Consider the following 19,729-nt stretch of genomic DNA (forward strand, 5'->3'; position numbering starts at 1 on the left):
GAAGATAGAAATTGTCCTGTTTCTCGTAAGGAATTTGAAATAATTTCTCATCTCGGTTTCGAGACGAAACGAAAAATTTCTCGTCTCATGGAAACACTACTAACTGGTTTGTGTTTAGCGTTTTTTTTTTTTTTTTTTATGTGGAAGAATTGATTTCGTTTCCTGGAGACGTCTCATCTGCTTTCGTAACAACACGATGCTGCAAGTCCACATGTATAGAAACTACTGAGAAGAAACATCAAGCCGTTACCAAGGAGATGTGGCGGGAAGTTTAGTGTACTCTCTTGCAATTGCCGTCGACCATCGTGACTGAAGTTTTTCTTTCGGAATTTTTTTTTCGTTCCAATAGACTAAATGGTGCGGCAAATTCCAATATACGCCCTAACTAACTTCCGTCGAAAACCACTTCTTATGTTTAATTCTCCACTGCAGTGTAACACGGCTTTGTAGTTGTCTTGGAACTTAAGAAAAACAGTCATGTTCAGTAGTTGGATTTAAGCGGGAGTTCCCATCTTCGTTTGGCGGTGGGGGGCACGGTGGCTCAGTGGTATAGCGCTTACCTCTAGTACGTGGGGTCCCTGGTTCGATCCCCGGCCAAGTAAGTTTGTAGTGGACAACATTGTGTCCGTGGGTTTTCTTAAGATGCTCTCGTTTCCTCCCACTTTTCATTCCACCAATCATGTCAACGTTAACTTGCTTTTAACCATAGTTTCCCTTTGCCTAACGGGCATAACCGTGGGTCCTTAAGCTCAAAGATTTCATTTCGTTTTTTTATCTTCGTTTGGCCCATGATTGTCAGACAAGAAATACTCGAAACATATGTGGACATATATGGACGACATTTCATATTGTCGACATATTATGTGGACTTGATTGTCGTAGCCCTCCTATAACTTTCGTTCTGTACTTATTAACAATCTTGGTCGTAGTAAGTCTGGGGAAACTGTTTATGTAAGAGAATTGAATGCACACACACACACACACACACACACACACATATATATATATATATATATATATATATATATATATATATATATATATATATATATATATATATATATATCCCATGATTATGCTCTGTAGGCTAGTAAAGATGGATTATCAATGAAAGACAAAGACAATGATTATGTAGAATTGGGAGAATAGGAAAGTTGGAGGAAACGGGAGAACCTTGAGAAAATTCACCAACACAATCTTGTCCATCACAAACTCACTAGACCTGGAATCAAAGCAGGAACTTCTTTACACGAGAGATAACTAGGGGAAAGTGGTCGAATTCTGCGCACTTAAGGGAAAATCGTTATTTCTCCGTTGTTTCTGTAAGCATAGCGACATAAATTTGCACAGCCATTGTTTGCTATGTAATACGCAAGATAAAGACGAAGTTTGAATAAAAGTTCACACCAGTACTCGACAATAGACAAAAAAATCTGAACTATACATTTGCGCAGAATTACCCAACTAGGTGGGTAATACTGCGCGTAATATAGGACAATTCTGCGCGAAGCGAATATAAAGCAAGAAAACGTTTTCATATCAAATAACATACTTAGATATATATCTACATTGAGTCAGTGTTTCCTCCAGGCATGTTTTTGGGTGGCACTGCCCTCCCGGGGCTGAGAGTGCCCCGCGGAGGAGACTAATATAACACGTCTATAATGTAATAATAAATAGAATAGTGGAAGCAGTGACACCCAGAATACTAAGTGTCCCCCCTGAACGTTGTTTCTGAAAGAAACACTGGAAGGAGTGAGTTCAGAAAAAGAACGACAAGGGGGGCTACAAATTTCACTATGTACTTTATTGTCTACTTGTTTTACAACTGAAAAAAAAATACATATTTTTGAGTGCATTGAAACAATGAGCGTATGACGATAAAGGATTTCAAAAACAGAGCATTGTTTTCAGTGGTGCGTAGAAAGGAATGTCGAACGGCTGAATCCTATGAGATGTATGGGGAGGTATTGATAATATTATGGTTTATTTTCTCAACAATAGATGTGAATTAGGAGTGAAATATGGCTAGCATGGTTGTCAATTATTAGAAGTACTGGACCAGTCGTACATGGGCGCAAAACATTTCTGAAGTTATAAATCCATTGCATCAACAATCTTCATTAATCCATCCATTGTTACTGCAGAAATAGATTGCACTTATTGGACCTCTTTTTAATTGTTGTCACACGCGACGCCATGGCAATATAAACATGGGCGGGACGAAGATTCCACATGCACTACAGGCACATACAACAGTGACTGTCTTTCCACGCTCGTACAAAATAGCAGTTCCTACCTGTTTCTGACCTTTAGGTGCTAAAATTCTCACATGTTTTTATACGTTCGAAATACCCGTTTCGTCCACATTGAAAATTCTACTTAGGGGAAAGTGGTGCTTTTTCATTACTGTTTCCAAGTTATTGAAGAATAGTATCACGGCTTCTTCACTGAACCCCTTTCTCCTATTCAAACTTACTCCCTCAGGTTTCATTAGGCTTATTCGTGAATTTCTTTAAATAAACAGTTTTAACTAGTCCATACTACCAACTTCGGTATTTCCATCAAAATTATGGGCAATTCGATTTGCCTCAGAAATTCGTATGCCAAACGCCAATGATCTGTAGGTGTGATACCCAAAAAATAAATTTGCAACGATAATCACATAGCCTAGTCCACCAATTCGCGTTCTTGTTCTCGCGAAAACAGTGATTTCCTTCCGAGACTAGCACCGTATTTCCAGTTTTCATGCCTAGACGAATAGCATATTCTGCTGTTCCGTACAAATCTTCCAACTTCTCGAATTGCACACCCACTTTTAACAGCACTGACAACTTCTCTTAGTTGTTCCTCTGCATAACTACCTCTCGTAGTTGTTCTTTCTCTTCTTTTTGGCATCTGTAATGAGTGACGATACTTTGCGGATCTATTACGTACGCTTGTCATTAACATAAACACTCTTGAGGTACAATTCTGCGCACTGCGCAGAATATTCCATCGATTTTGCGCAGAATAACCCCACTCCGCCATTTAACAAAAAACACGAAAATACGACATATTAAATATTGTTTAGCACTACGAATTGCCATGATTATAATGTCCTTTGTACAATATAAATGGAACATAAAAGTAACTACCTAGAAATATATAAAGTATAGAACGTACCTCTTAATTTGTTTCAAGAAAATTTAACATCAACAAGAAAGAAATAATTCAATGGCCACTTATAGCCTAAACATTTAACATAATGGCTTCTCTCCTTTAATGTTAGTTACTAGTAATGGTTCCTTCGTGGCAGCAGGAACAAATCTGTCGTAAATGATCTCCAAGTTCAAGAAACACGTGTGCGCAGAATTATCCGGCGCGCAGAATTCGACTACCTTCCCCTACTGTACCACTGCGTTACTGTACCCCTCGTGAAATCCATTGGGTTATTTATGCTCGAGATATTGGCTTCGGAATGTGTGCTTGTGATACAACGAATTTGGTCATTCATTGGAAATAAATAACAGATAAAAAAATGTAGTCTTAGAGCGAAATTCGTTCTGGTTACTTGCCTGAATATGTTTAGAGTAAGATTGATTACTTGAACTAACACCACGTAATCTGTTAACCCTGTATGTGTAGAGAGCTCTCAGATTTTCAGACTAAATAACTAGAAATATACCCTATGAAAATTTACGGTATGGACAAAGTTATGCACTAGATTTTCGCTGAAATATCAGAATTATAAAATGAAATTTTTGAGTTTTACGTCCTACGATTATGCTGTGTGGGCTAAAGAAGACAGTGATGTTGATAAATGAATTAAATGGTGGAATGAAGAAAGTAGGAGGAAACAAGAGAACCCCGGAAAAACTTACGCACATGGTGCTTGTCCATCACAAAGCTCAATTGGCGCGAGCTGGGATCGAACCGAGGACCTCATGCATCAGGTGTGAACACCCTACCACTGTGGACCCAATATCAGAATTAATTATTTAATTAATAGCTAATTACAGCGGTATTTTCTAAAATAAGCATAACTGATATTAAATTATGTTTTGGAGAAACCGGGACATTGGAATTTTGAATAATTCTTAGCGGGACGAATGATGTGAATCCGGAACGTCTGAGGGCCTCTATGTATGTAGTAGGCTAAATGTTTAGAATAAATAATTAGTTAATCGAAAAACTACTATCAATGATGCACCTTACTAACTTTTCGTGCCACCTCTGAAAAAAAAAAAAAATATATACCGTACCAGATTTTTAATTTACTCATTGCATTTCCAATATTCCTTCCCTTGTAGACGCAACTTGATGAAAATGAATTGTCTGGTAGGCCTCTGCATTAAAAACAGAATAAATTAAATTTGGGCTTCGAGCTGTTATAAATGTTACACATATGTTTATTTATGTATTTATTTCCACTATCCTCTGACAAAAAGTTAGCCGTCTCATTTTCTCGCTTACGGTAAGAACTACGACCATTGCGTCAATGTGGGTGTATTCTTTGGTGTTCGCAAGTGACTCACAAATTTAAAATAATACTTGTTTTTTTGGTACAAAATGCGATGTGTGTGTGCTCCACCCGCAGGATGTGTCTCCACCTCTAGAAACAAGAACGGATCCACGGTGAACACGCACACAAGGTTACGACGAACAATCCTTGTTCAGTTTTGTCACCACGCAGGGCAAGCAGGTAGAAGGACTTATTCAAGAGTCAGAACACGATGCAGAACAAGAGAGGAAACACAAAGTAGCACGTGTTTTTCTTCCTGCAATTGTCAACAACAGCTTTTAACTGTAACTGTCCGGCAAAAATAAAGGAAAAAAGTTTTCGTAGTTTTTTTGTTGCTTAAACATAATTCAATGCTGTACTTTCAGTTAGGGGTGTTCGATAAGGCTGAGGACCTATCGAACTTCGGGAGTGAAAGTTTATCGAGTTTTCATCGGTTACTCGAAACCGTTCGAGTATTTGAAATTATCGAAGTTTCGGGTATTATCGAAATTTCGAGTATTATCGAAGTTTCGGGTATTATCGAAATTTCGAGTATTATCGAAGTTTTGGGTATTATCGAAATGTCGAGCATTATCGAAGTTTCGGGCATTATCGACAATTTGAGTATTATCAAAGTTTCGGGTATTATCGAAATTTCGAGTATTATCGAAGTTTCGGGTATTATCGAAATTTCGAGTATTATCGAAGTTTCGGGTATTATCGACATTTCGAGTATTATCGAAGTTTCGGGTATTATCAAAAGTAGTGATGAACAGTTCGGTTCCTTCACCTCTCCAACGATTTCTTCTTGCAGCCAAACTAGTCAAACAATTGTATTTGTCGAAATCATACGTAAAATTATTTTTCTGCCTGCCCCGTTATTGGCGCAATCGGCAAAGTGACTATTAGTAGACTAATGGTGTCTTGGGTTCCAATTCAATTCGGGTGATGCAAGTTTTCTCTTCCTCTTTCTCTCTTCTGACAGACTGCTTAAATCTTGTAGAGATCTGTGAAGAAAAAACTTTTCCTTCACTTCATTGCTAAGGAGGGAAGTTTTAATATGAACACCCTGCATATATGTAATACATATTATATACAACTATGATAACCTCGAATGCATTGTTTCTTCCGAACACTCCGATAATCCCGAACTTTTCAAAATATTCAAGCGACTCGACAAATGCGATCATATTGATATATTTCTGTATTTGCTGCTTTCAAACAATTCGAGACTCTCGAATAGTTCGAGTGTCTCGAAGTTGTCTAATGTATCTTACATTTCGAGTGCCTCAAACACTTCGAGAGTCCCGAACACTTCGAGAGTCCCGAACACTTCGAGAGTCCCGAACACTTCGAGAGTCCCGAACACTTCGAGAGTCCCGAACATTTCGGGAGTCTCGAACATTTCGGGAGAATCTATCATTTCGAGAGTCTCGAACATTTCGGGAGTCTCGATCATTTCGGGAGTCTCGATCATTTCGGGAGTCTCGATCATTTCGGGAGTCTCGATCATTTCGGGAGTCTCGATCATTTCGGGAGTCTCGAACATTTCGAGAGTCTCGAACATTTCGAGAGTCTCGAACATTTCGGGAGAATCTATCATTTCGAGAGTCTCAAACATTTCGGGAGTCTCGAAAGTTCGATAATTCGATAAAATTAAAATTCTTTATCGATGAGACGGTTTTGAAATTTTGTCGAATTGTTATCGATTACTCGATTATCAGAACAGCCCTACTTTCAGTTCGGCGTGGTCTCATTTGGCCTGCTGACTTGCCCGTAATTTATAATACCTGCTTTCCTCTGATGCCAGGGTTCCTTGGTTCCATCCCAAGGCATATGAGTTTGTACTGGATACCACCACATAGATTCTGTGTGGGTTTTGATATTTTTCCATTTCCTCGCAAGTTTTAGTTATATCCTTGTATTACCATTCCCTTCTGTTTATATCTCCTTTAGTCCAGTGTCATACGCAAATGTGTGGTACATGTTTAACTCTCTTTTAACAATCTAATAGAAAAATAAGCATATTCCATATTAAGATATCTATACAAAAACGGTACATATCCTTAAAAACGATATGAGGGATCCTTGAACTCCCACTATATTGTTGGATATTAAAAGTGGCACAAAGTGCTTTTAAATGCTACACATACAGTTGAGAAGTTGAAGATAGGATATAGCATGTGATAACAGAAAGATGATGGATGTTTTCAGACAAGAGTCATGGAAGATTATAAAAGTTAAGTAAGAAGATTAAGATTATGATTTTTAGTTTTTTGAGATAGATTGATGTGAAGACTCGTGATTATAGAAATAGTTAAGATATAGAATAAAGAGGTCAATAACGATATTGTGTTTTTTAGTAATAGAGTTATTCTGGACGTGACAGTAATAGTCACACACTTTATGTAACATTAGATATTTAACATTGGCGCAGTCGTTTTGAAGAAATCTACGTTCCAAGAATGTCAACAATTCCGAATTTTCCACCCTTTAACATTGAAACAGATCGTCTACAATCCTACTTAGATCGGTTTGAGCATTTATGCATAGCAGGACAAATACCTGAGGAGAGAAAAGTGTCAACTTTGTTTACAGTGATGGGTACAGAAGCATATGAACAGCTGTGCAATATCTGTTGGCCAGTTTCACCTGCAGAAAAATCGTACACTGAAATCAAGGAAGCAATGAAAGGATATTATGCCACTAAAGTAAATGTGATATCGGAACGTTATCAATTTCACACCATGAAGCAAAAACCATACCAATCAATAACTAGTTTCGTTTTAGACCTGAAAAAGCAATCCTCGTACTGTGAATATACATGTTGTTTAGAAGAGAATTTACGAGATCAGTTTGTCTTTGGTGTGGCAGATGAAGGGATAAGGCGTAAACTATTAAACACCAGAGATTTGACTTTTCATAAAGCTACTGAAATTGCACTAACGATGGAAAGCACAGAACAGCAATTGCGGTTATTCAAGCCTGGCACTGACCATAAAGTGAATTCAATTCAAACCGTGAAAAGTCGTTTTTCAAACTTCACAGATAATCGGACATCCAGTTCCAGCTCATCATCACCTAGAGCATCTCCGAAGCCCAGGTCAAGTTGTAACTATTGCAGGTTAACACATAAGAAAGGAGCTTGTCCTGCTTGGGGGAAGACTTGTCTCAAATGTGGAAGAAAAAACCATTTTGCACTAGCATGCCAGTACGACAGTTTTGTGACACAAGAAGTTAAACAGCAAACTCTTACTATAGATGAAATGCCGTCACAGAAAAATAACGACAGTCAACCAGAACAGGAAGAGTTGATCAATTTGGCTAGATTAATGCATTTAGACACCTTATCTTGTGGAAAGGAAGAAGAGATACAATTACCCGATACGAGTACAGACAATGGTTTAGCTGACATTTTATTTTATGATCAGAGTGAAAAGAAAATGACAAAGTGCAAGGAAGACATAGACGAGTCAAACGTAGGATGTGAGCAATTGTTTACTTCTGATTCCATGGAAGAAAAACAAGAAAGTAACCCATTCATGGGAACAATCGAAACTCCTCAAGTCACATCATCAAAACGATTTCAACAGGTATTCACAAAGTGGTTTGTCACCCGAAAAGGAAGAAGAAGTGAACGAGGGAATGCTAAGAGTGGTACTTGGCCGAAGCAGGTTGATGAGAATAGAGGTTATACAGCGCCGAAGACCATCGCAGTGCCTGAACACATGCAAGATCGAGAGCAAATTATTTCACAGCTTATAAAGAACCAAAATGCAATGCAAGCGCAGATTAACTTTTTGATGACCAGATTAAATCAGCGGAAGAAAAGAAAGAAGTTCGTGGATTGGCAGTATAGTGAGTCTAGTTCTGGTTGATGGAACGTAAATATTTAACATGTGTGGTTTCATTTATTTTGTTATAGCTTTCATTTTGTAAAGGGGGGAGAATGTTGGATATTAAAAGTGGCACAAAGTGCTTTTAAATGCTACACATACAGTTGAGAAGTTGAAGATAGGATATAGCATGTGATAACAGAAAGATGATGGATGTTTTCAGACAAGAGTCATGGAAGATTATAAAAGTTAAGTAAGAAGATTATGATTTTTAGTTTTTTGAGATAGATTGATGTGAAGACTCGTGATTATAGAAATAGTTAAGATATAGAATAAAGAGGTCAATAACGATATTGTGTTTTTTAGTAATAGAGTTATTCTGGACGTGACAGTAATAGTCACACACTTTATGTAACATTAGATATTTAACATATATGAGGAAGTGCTTGAACTCTCCCCCTATGTGAGGAGCTCCCTCATGGCTAAGCGGCTAGCGAACGCGCCTTTGGCGTGGAAGACCCGGGTTCAATTCCCTGCGGAAGTTCAGGTGGTTTGGATTCCATGTTAATCAGTAGGCCCCGTTTCATATAGCTTCGCTGCTAAAAGGGACGTTAAACTCAAAATCAACTCAACTCTCCCCTATGTGAGAAGGTGCTTGAACTCTCCCCCTATGTGAGAAGGTGCTTGAACTCTCCTCCTATGTGAGCTCCTCCTTGGCTAAGCGGTTAGCGTACGCGCCTTTGGCGTGGGAGACCCGGGTTCGATTCCCGGCGGGAGCTCATGTGGTTCGGATTCCACGTTAATCAGTAGGTCCACGTCTCATATAGCCTCGCTGCTGAACGGGACGATAAACTCAAAATCAATCAATCAATCTCCTCCTATGTGAGAAGGTGCTTAAACTCTCCCCCTATGTGAGAAGGTGCTTGAACTCTCCCCCTATGTGAGAAGGTGCTTGAACTCTCCCCCTATGTGAGAAGGTGCTTGAACTCTCCCCCTATGTGAGAAGGTGCTTGAACTCTCCCCCTATGTGAGAAGGTGCTTGAACTCTCCCCTATGTGAGAAGGTGCTTGAACTCTCCCCCTATGTGAGAAGGTGCTTGAACTCTCCCCCTATGTGAGAAGGTGCTTGAACTCTCCCCCTATGTGAGAAGGTGCTTGAACTCTCCCCCTATGTGAGAAGGTGCTTGAACTCTCCCCCTATGTGAGAAGGTGCTTGAACTCTCCCCCTATGTGAGAAGGTGCTTGAACTCTCCCCCTATGTGAGAAGGTGCTTGAACTCTCCCCCTATATGAGAAGGTGCTTGAACTCTCCCCCTATATGAGAAGGTGCTTGAACTCTCCCCCTATATGAGAAGGTGCTTGAACTCTCCCCCTATATGAGAAGGTGCTTGAACTCTCCCCCTATATGAGAAGGTGCTTGAACTCTCCCCCTATATGAGAAGGTGCTTGAACTCTTTCCCCATATAAGTGTGTGCTTGAACTTCTCTCCTTCGATGAAATCCTATCTACACTATTTCTTCAGCCTAACTGATATCTCAGCAATTAAACATTTGGTCTGTGGCTATTTGGGAATGCGTTTTCGAAGCGTTACCGGGGGCGCAGTGGCTCAGTGGTAGAGCGTTCACCTCTGGTGCTTGGGGTCCCGGGTTCGATCCCAGCCCCCGCCAAGTGAACTTTGTGGTGGACAAACACCGTGCTCGTGGGTTTTCTCGGGGTTCTCCCGTTTCCTCCCACTTTCTTCATTCCACCATTTCACTCATCTCTCATAATCACCGTCTCCTTTAGCCTAACCGGCATAACCGTGGGACGTAAAACTCAAAGATTTCCTTTTTTTCGAAGCGTTACCCCCTAGAGCGAACGCGACCAAGGTGGCTATTTGGTAACTTTACTTTTACCAGAGGTATAAATCATACTGTGAGCCAGTCAGGGTTTCCAGGTCTTTTTTTTTTTTTGCCAAGTCCAGGTCTATAATAGCAGAGTTCCAGTACTCTGCACAAAGCATCTTTAAAGCAGCTGTTTCTTGCTAAAATCCCCTTGCCTGGCAACACGTCTTTCCTTTTCCCCCCTTCCTTTTGACATCTTTTAAACAGCAGGCGGTCTATTGTTCGGAAACGCACCAAATACGCTCGAGCTGACGTTTTCTCCGCGTTTTTATTGCTTTCGGGTTTGTGATTAGCCATCCATTTAAATACATGGTCAGCCTATTCCAAGCGTACGCAAAAGCAATAAAATAGCTTTGCAAACGCTACAATTCATTATTCATCTTGTATTTACGTCCTGCTTGTGACATGTAAAAGACTGATGCAGAGTACTAGGGATGGCCAATTCCGGATTTTTTTCGATATCGGAATTTTCTAAATTCTGGATTTTTTCTGAAATCCAGATTTTTTTTCTGAAATCCGGAAAGTAAAATTTCCGATTCCGAAAAATAAATTTTCCGGAATTCTTTGACCACCCCTACTAATTTTTTTTTTTTTTTTTTTTTTTTTTTTTGTACCTCGTTAAACGCTTATAATACTGTAGAATTTACTTACCAGAGCAGTAGCTTTTACTGATTCATTGTCTGTTTCTTCACGGATACATGTAGAAGATGGTTTAGTTTGTTTGGATTTAAGCTTATTTTCTCAGTAACGTTGTTATATGAGACGTAGATCTTGAGTTTAACGTGGGGTCCGAACAAAATGAAACTCGTTAAGCTGGAATCGAACAGGCAGGGATCTTCCACGTGAAAAGCATGTATACGAACCATACGGCTATGAGGGACTTCAGCATATAGAAGAATATATTACGTGTTTCCCTGAAGAAGCAAATGGTGAAGCCAATATAACGATTAGGGAGGTGGGTAAATAAAATAAGTAGTTTTACATCCCACATTTACGTTATATAGGCTGAAGGAGACGGATGATTGATGAAAGTGGGTGATTATGAAAGAATTGGTGGAATGATAATGCAGGAGGAAACGAGAGAAGCCACATATACGATGTTGTTCACTAAAAAACGATAGTTGGGGTAAAAAGTAAAAGTAAATAAATATGGCGTTAAAAATTCCAGGAAAAAATTGATTAATTTAGATATGGTGTATCAGTTTTTCCCTAGAACAGAGTTTCCCAACCGGTGTGCCGTGAATGGACCGCTGGTGTGCCGCGAGTAAATCGAAACAAAATTATTAATTCTATAGCAATTAAATTGCAGGACATAGGGAAAAACGTATATGTGTATTTCACATTATTATGAACCTCTAATATGAATCTACAATTTTAAGTTTCATACCGCGGTACTTTTCTGTACATTTTTAATATTGAAAAGGGTATTTGTTATCATTGTTATGACGTTATGACCATTATTGTTTCTTTATTGTAGCAGATTATTTCGTAACTTCAAATTTTAAAATATTCAATCCTTTCGACAAAACAAACATGCATACAAGTTACCTACATTTGTGTTCTAAAAGTAAAAGAGATTTATTTGTTTGTTCGTTATTTAGTGATCTTCCTTTTAGTAAAAGGTTGGATGCAATTTTCGAAAAGAAAGAATATTTTTAAAAAACCTAAGTCCAATATTTCATTGCAATTGTTTTCTATTTTTAAATTAGAATGAAAAATAAGCGTAATGATTTACCATGGTGGAAAACCAGTGATGGAGCTTTCTTCTCTGTGAGGAGATCAGTAATCACAGAAAAAGATACCATGGTATTTTATATTTAAATATAAGAAAATCTATGAGCGTGCCGCGAAAATTCATGTTACACCCATAGTGTGCCGCAAGTTGAAAAAGGTTGAGAAACACTGCTCTAGATGAATTGCTGCCATTCTCTTTCCAAGTATAAGTAGACGTGAACTTACCAGCTTAACGTCAGAACGGATCAGGATTATGGATTAGACTTCTGGGCTTTCCGCAGTATGGTCATCAGCCCGTCACATATGAGGGATGACTTCCCCAAGTAATAACACTGCCCGAGGAATTGGAGAGGAAGAAAGGAATGGGGAAGGAAGGAAGCATCCTGGGACTATTGTCAGGTACCATCCCGGCATTTGCCTGGTGTGAATGAGGAAAACCCAGGAAAACCTCACTCAGGATGTCCGGCCTGTAAAATATGTTACATCAGTCCGACAGTCACCGGGAATCGAACCCGGGACCGCTCACGGGAGTGTTCCTGACTACGCTACGCGGGGCTACAATGCAAGAACGGTACATTTACTGGGATTGAAAAGCTAGATGCGCAAGCCATTCATTATGTTTACATGCATGACCACCAATGACATGTAAAGAAATACAATGTCTGAGAAAAGAGCACAATTTGTAAGTGAAGTGTCTCAAGGAGAATTGTTCTTTTTAAAGTGTTTGATGACGTCATGAAATGAAGATTTGTTTCTGTTTTGTTGTGTGGAGAGTAGGAAGAGTTCGTCGTGTGAAAGCTTTCACTCGTTCATTTCCATGTATTCTCCTTACAGACAGCATGATCTTCGAAAAGGCGTTGTCGTGATATCTCGCCTTTACCAATTATAAGAACAAACTGTATGGAGGAGGACGGCGTTCCCACGAGCACCGAAGATTGATCAGGAAAAGTGGAACATTACGTTCCTATCAGCAATATATTATATTAATATTATACAGTACATCTTTATAGATGGAATAGAGAAGGAAAACGAAATCATAATTGATGGTCTTGGCAACGATGTACATACAGCGAACGTATTTCATTATTTGAGAACGTGCAATCAGCCGAGAAATGTTATTTGCTTTACGACAATCGTTTCAATGTCGTCATGATTTTTTTTTTCCTTTAAAGGACATCATCTTTTAAATGTTTGTTATACTTTTCTGTCGTTACAAAAATAAGTGTAGCCTGTACGGAAAAACCGTGAGAAGTCGTAGTTATTTAAATCAATGAGAACAAAATTAGTGTTTCGTTTGTTTTTGTTGAAACATGTGTAAATAATTTAGGATGATGCGAAACAAGTTGGACCATGCCACTAGAAAGTTATCTTGATCATTATATACAGTATATCGGGCTACTGAAGATTTGTGGAAAAACTAGCAGTAGTTCAACGTAAACGACAGATAGCATTAATGTAATTGTATCGATGGAAGTTAGCTTCATAAACATATTAAAGTTATATGTAGTTATATATCCTTTATATATTTAGATTGTATGTCCGTATGTATCTTTCTATCTGGAAGACAAAAATCTCAAGAACTCACACTCAATGTTTGCCGGAGTGGGCTTGCTGGCTCAGTAGAGCATTTATCTCTGGTGTGTGGCGTCCCTGGTTCAATCCCCGCCCAAGTTACTTTGTGTTGGACAAAATCATGTCGGTAGGTTTTCATGGGGAACTTACGTTTCCTCCCACTTTCTCGTTCCACCATTTTTTCCATCATTCATTTGCCTTAATCGTTTTTCTTACCCTAAAAGGCATAATCGTGGGACGTTAAACTGAAAGATTTAATTTCATTTCTAATTTTGTCCAGGATGTAGAGGGTGAAAAATTAATCTAATTCATTAATGGTGATATTCAAACCGGATGTAGCAGAAATCAACCGATATCAGGTTTTAACGTTGCTCACTATAGAGTAAAAACTGTAATACATAGCGAGAAGCGGTTTCTTACAATCAATTAAGCATACCAAGAAGATATTTCATCTCCACTCTAATCTCTCTACTAAAACCGGAGGTGGTAGAAATCTTCTACCACTTCCTATTTCAATATTGAGAGAAAATATCACATCACACAAACCAAATTTCTTCGTGTGGTGTATACGTAGTTCTTCTACTTTTTATATTAATAATCGAACGCTCAGTAAGGAAGTGGATGATTAATACATAGTATAACTTACAACTTTAAGTCGGAAGTTTCATTCCAAGTAGCTTTCAGTAGCGTATTCATAGTTTACATTCAAATATTGCTCCATTCTTGGTTTTTACCCTTTCTTTTTCAAAAGACTTCATAGACACATGATATAATGTCCCATAAATGTGGAAACATGAAAATGAGCGTCTTTACAATGTGCTCAATATGTTGTTTATTCTGTTGGCGGAGTTTGATCAAGTGAATTACTCCTTGATAACACGTCGAATGGTCTCTAGTATGATTTGTGAACATATTTCAACGCTATACTTTTGTAGGATCAACAACATATTAAACCTTCCGTATGTTACCTGATTTATGGGACACCCTGTATAATGGAAAGTATTTATTGTCCATTTTAAACTCGAGCCTCGTAATCCTGCTCCGTCTTAAGATACTCATACATAAATGTAATGTTATTTTCTAAGGCAGAAAGTGCATAAAATACGCATTCATGTGGCAGAAAGACCGCTTTGTGAACCCTATAAGAAACTTTGAGGAGAAACTGTTTTTAATATCTTGCTAGTCATATAGAAAAGAGAACATTTAGGTGATGGATTGATGCAAGGACAAGGTATCACCAAGTGTGGAGACACAAAATCGATCCACTTTTGTGTTTCCCACAAGAAAAGGTGCAAATCACTGTCATTCAATACACAGAAGTTAACCTGCTCTGCTGTGTATCTCCAAGGTCATCGGATAGAGGTAGGAGTTCTTTTGTTACAGATACAAACACACGTGTTTACTCGATATTATTGACGAAGGCCAAGCAGTGTATCTTTCAACAATTACATCATTTACCTTCCATCATATTACGGTTCTTATGCACATACACTGTGCGCTTACACTGTATCTTAATACCCTCAAGTTATTTGTATAGCCGACAACAAAAACAGACGTAATAGTGTACGCATTATACGACCTTTAGCCATTTACGTATGTCTGTGAGTTCTTAACGTATTTATTAAAATAATCCACATTGTAGTGCATAATATACCCTATGTAACATGCTCTGTAGACCGGTTCACGATATATATATATATATATAAATGGTATTCTGGTTTGAATAAAAATGCGTTGAGACGTATAGGGGTTGAAAAAAAATTCTAAAACGTTTGCAAAAGTGTGAAAATCATACCTAATATGGTGTGGGGCTTGCGTTCAAAACAGCTTGGATCCGACGTGGAATGGGCGTATACAGCTCCTGAATCGTAGTGTGTGGAATTTTTACCATTATTCCTCCAAAACATGCTCAGGTTCCTTAAGGGATGCTGGTGGAGGGTAATGAGACCGAACATGTCTTTCTAACTCAGACCACAATGGCTCAATGATGTTCAGATCTGGTGATTGTGGGACCCAGGGGAGGTGTGACAGCTCCTGGTCATGCTCCTTAAACCATGATTTCACCGTTTTTGCAGCGTGACAGGGTGCCAAATCATCTTGGTAGATGCCATCACCATCAGGGAGCAATATTTGTGCCATGAGTAGAACCTGGTCCCCCAAAATGGCCTCATACGCCTTAGCATTCATCATTCCATACAGGGCTATGATGGGACCTGCGGAAAACCACGATATCACTGCCCATACTGTAATAGAACCACCCCCATGCTTTACAGTTGGGAGCAGACAGTCTGTATCATAGGCCTGTGACGGTGTTCTCCACACGTAAATACGACCGGTTGTTGGAAACAAGATGAAGGTCGATTCATCGGACCACATTACGTGTTTCCACTGCTCATGAGTCCACGCCTTGTGGTGGTCCTTGCACCATTGGATTTTTTGCTGAGACCAAGGAATTTGGCATTAGCGGCCCTGCCATAAATTTTCATTTTATGAAGTTCCCGTCGCACTGCTTTCGATGAAACCGGGTTCTGTAGGCCGGAATTGAGTTCAGACGTAATTTTCATTGCAGTGGTCTTCTTTTTAGCTGCTACAATCTGTTTTAATGCTCTCCGGTCCCTGAGAGGATTGTCTTTCGACCACTGTTGTGCTTTGCAGACGTCGTTTGCCCATGAATTGTGTATGCCCTCGTGACATTGGACACAGTGCCTTTTGATACCCCCATAATGTTCGCCACTGTTGCCACTGAAGCTCCAACCAGACTGGCACAATCATCATGCCTCTATGGAAGTCTGTTCAGTCGCCCGTTTTACAGCACCACTTTCACACCATGACACTCATAGGTGAAAGGATTACTGCTGACAGAAGAGGAAGGTCCACATGACACATTTAAAACAAAAACGATCGGTAGCCGCAACACGCGTTGTACAGTGGAGGACCAAACATACGAGTCCTGTATGAAGTGTTTTTTAGATTTTTTTTGTCTACCCCTGTATATTAACACTTTGAATGCTGTTACTGGCAATATTTGTCAAATTGTCACATTTGACAATTCTTTTTTTAATATTGTTTTATTTCTTTTTAAATTAACATTGTCCAATTAATTAATAATATTTTGACAGTCATCTCTCGTCATCTTACAAACTCTTTCCAAAAAAATACAGAATTCTTCTGTTGAATAGTACTTTTCGAAAAAAAAAAAAATAGGGACATCTCAAAACATGGAAACCAAAAGAAGTTTACCATTTTATACGTTAAATATTATTATTTATTTTCCAGTCAATAAAATAATAATAATAATAATAATAATAATAATAATAATAATAATAATAATAATAATAATAATAATATATTTAGAACTGAACTACCTTCAAAAATCGAGGGGTGGGCAAACTTCCCTTACCGCACCCTGGGGGCCGTCGTGTCTTTTATTGAATCTATTAGATATACCGGTAACTGTTAAACTTGTTGACATTCTTTCTTGGGTAGGTTTTCTTTAATAAGGTATTTTATTAATGAATTGAGTATAAAATGTGTAATTCTGTCTTCTATTATATTCAACCTTGTAATGACTTATATGATAAGTAAATAAATACGCGCGATTGGAATGTTTTTTCCACATTTAAATTTTCCAGTGATCATCAAATTGGAAAGAATGTTGAATCACGAGGTCAGAATTGGAATTATATTTCTTCTTTTGCATGTATGAAGGACAAACAGGCAAAGAAGGCAGAACAGTGGGTTGGGCAGGTCTTCGTTTGACAGTGTAGCAGAACAAAGTGAACGGAAGATATGGGAAAAGACATGTCCTGCCCTTCCTCAATGTCACTGATGATGAATGTCTACTTAACTACATACAAATAGGCAGTACACTTTAAAATACATGTTTTTTCTTTCAAATTTAAAGGTGTCCAAGAATACATATTTTCTTTCTTTAAAAAGAAAAATAATAAATGCGAATTTATCCTTGCGTGCTGGTATTTCCTGATACAGAAAACCTTCAGTGTATCCTCAGGGAGAAAATCAGTCTGCACTACTGTTAATTTTGACATTAGCGTCTTGACTTGTATATCAATGGGTTTCAGTTGTACCGTAATAGCTCAAACTGGCAAATTAATCGTAACTGCTGCTTCACCGGCGGATAAAATGAAATAGATACACACACATCCTTTGGTTTTACGGATCTCCATTGAAAGGAGATCGGAAGCAATGGGCGTAATTGGAGCAGCCGATTCAGTTTAAATGTTCTGATTTTAAACAAACAAACAAAAATGTATAAAAATGCGTATATTTACAGTTTATAGCTGCTTTACACTTAAATTGGGTATTGTATCTGATTAAAAGCACAATAATGTATTATTCTTTTTTGTAATGTAATCTTATATATAAAAGAGAACGCACAAATACTTTGTTCCCTCATCACGCTAATACGGCTGAACCAATTTCTTTCATTTTTGGGGGGTTATTAGGATTTGGACCCTAGATGGTTTTTATCATATCACTTTAATTTTCAATTACCAGTGTCTTGAGATAATTGACCATTCAAGTGTCCATAACGTACAAATCCTTTGTTAGTTCATCATAGGTAAAAATAAACGTATTTATATGCAACCCGCATGACCGTGTCACTCGGCGGGTTAACATAAATGACAGGCGATATAATGTTAACATTAGTGCAATCTACTATGGTTTTTATCATATCACTTGAAAGCGAAAAAGTAAAAATTATCTAAGTAACAAAGTTTATTGCGTTCCGGGGTGACCGCAGCGAAGCGGGGCGGGTTAACATAAATGACAGGCGATATAATGTTAACATTTACTGCAATCTTCTATGGTTTTTATCATATCACTTGAAAGCGAAAAAGTAAAAATTATCTAAGTAACAAAGTTTATTGCGTTCCGGGGTGACCGCAGCGAAGCGGGGTGAACGCTGCTAGTTGTTAATATTAGCTATTTCAGACTGGTCGGAACTTTGGCAACATCTGTTACCCCGTTTTAATCCGTTAAAAATAGAAGTAAATGGAACGATAGAAATTGCGAGTAGGGCTATAGATGAAACAGAAATAGGTCAGGAAGAAATCGATCGGTAAGATATAGTAATTCTCTGAGCTACTAGTTCGGGCTAACAGTGGGATGGTTTTACCGTCCTAGGCTCCTTGTTACAAAATCTTTTTCAGTAGTTTATCCATATCTCACTAGTTTATGATAACAATTAGGCTACATATCTAGATCAGTGGTGCTCGAACTTATTGTTACCGTGACCCACATTAAATAATAAAATGTATTTTGTGGCCCACCTTGTTCACCTCATTAACAAACTCCTCCAATTTTCATTTTCTGAATATTACTTCACAACATCAAAATAACATTTCCATAATTAGAAGGAAAAACTTCTTTCGACCCACCGAAAAAACGACCCGCGCCCCACGCTTTGAGAAACGCTGCTCTAGATTATAACATCTACATATTAGCCCTAAGTTCGTTAGATTATAATTTCTGGAACTAATTAAAACGTAGTTTACTCACTAAATGTTCAATGATAAAATATATTTAAACCGAAGATTTAAATATATATAACCGGTGTATCTTCCAAAGATTTTCTGCATTTACCTTTTTATTTTTCACAAAATCCCTTTTTTATGATTCAGAATTAGGGTGGCCAGATGTCCTGCTTTTGGCCAGACAGTCCGGCTTTTGGAAATCTTGTCCCGTGTCCGGCTTAGTAGTCGAGTCACACTCTCATTTGCCCTGCTTTTCAATTGTCTAATTATGTTTACTTTCCATTACTCTGATTGTTCGATGGCTCCAGTCTCAGACATTTCAGAATTTGCAAATTATTATCAGTGTATTTTTGTAAATTGTAAGAAAAGTTATGAGTTCCAAAATTTGGAAGGAAAACCATTAGATTGGGAAACCTGGCCAAGACATATCAAGGATTTAAAACTTTTTGAACATGCGAATACACCAAGCGAAAAAGGTTTTGAGAATTTGAAGAAAAGTCGGTTCATATATTCTTTCCATTCAAAGTAGTAATGCTTACTGCGAATGGGTGTTATCATGAATGAATGCTGCTTGAACAAGAGAACGCAACCGACTTAATATCTCCATAATTACGTGTAAGTCCAAACTTCAAGTTTTGTTTCAACTTTGAAGGAAAAAGTGAGAATGGAACGTGTAGTGACATAATTAAAGAATTCTTGCAGAACAAACCGTTTATTGAAGGAGC

At 38.2% G+C, this 19,729-nt stretch overlaps 1 protein-coding gene across 1 annotated transcript in view; it reads left to right on the top strand.

The window, feature by feature from the left end:
• The window catches only part of bdg (sodium-dependent transporter bedraggled), a 409,562-nt gene that overhangs the window by 117,039 nt on the left and 272,794 nt on the right, over positions 1-19,729 (top strand). The window lies entirely within an intron of this gene.

Source organism: Thermobia domestica, chromosome 1 (assembly GCF_964235325.1).
Source record: "Thermobia domestica chromosome 1, izTheDome1.hap1.1, whole genome shotgun sequence".
Classification (NCBI taxonomy): Eukaryota; Metazoa; Arthropoda; class Insecta; order Zygentoma; family Lepismatidae; genus Thermobia; species Thermobia domestica.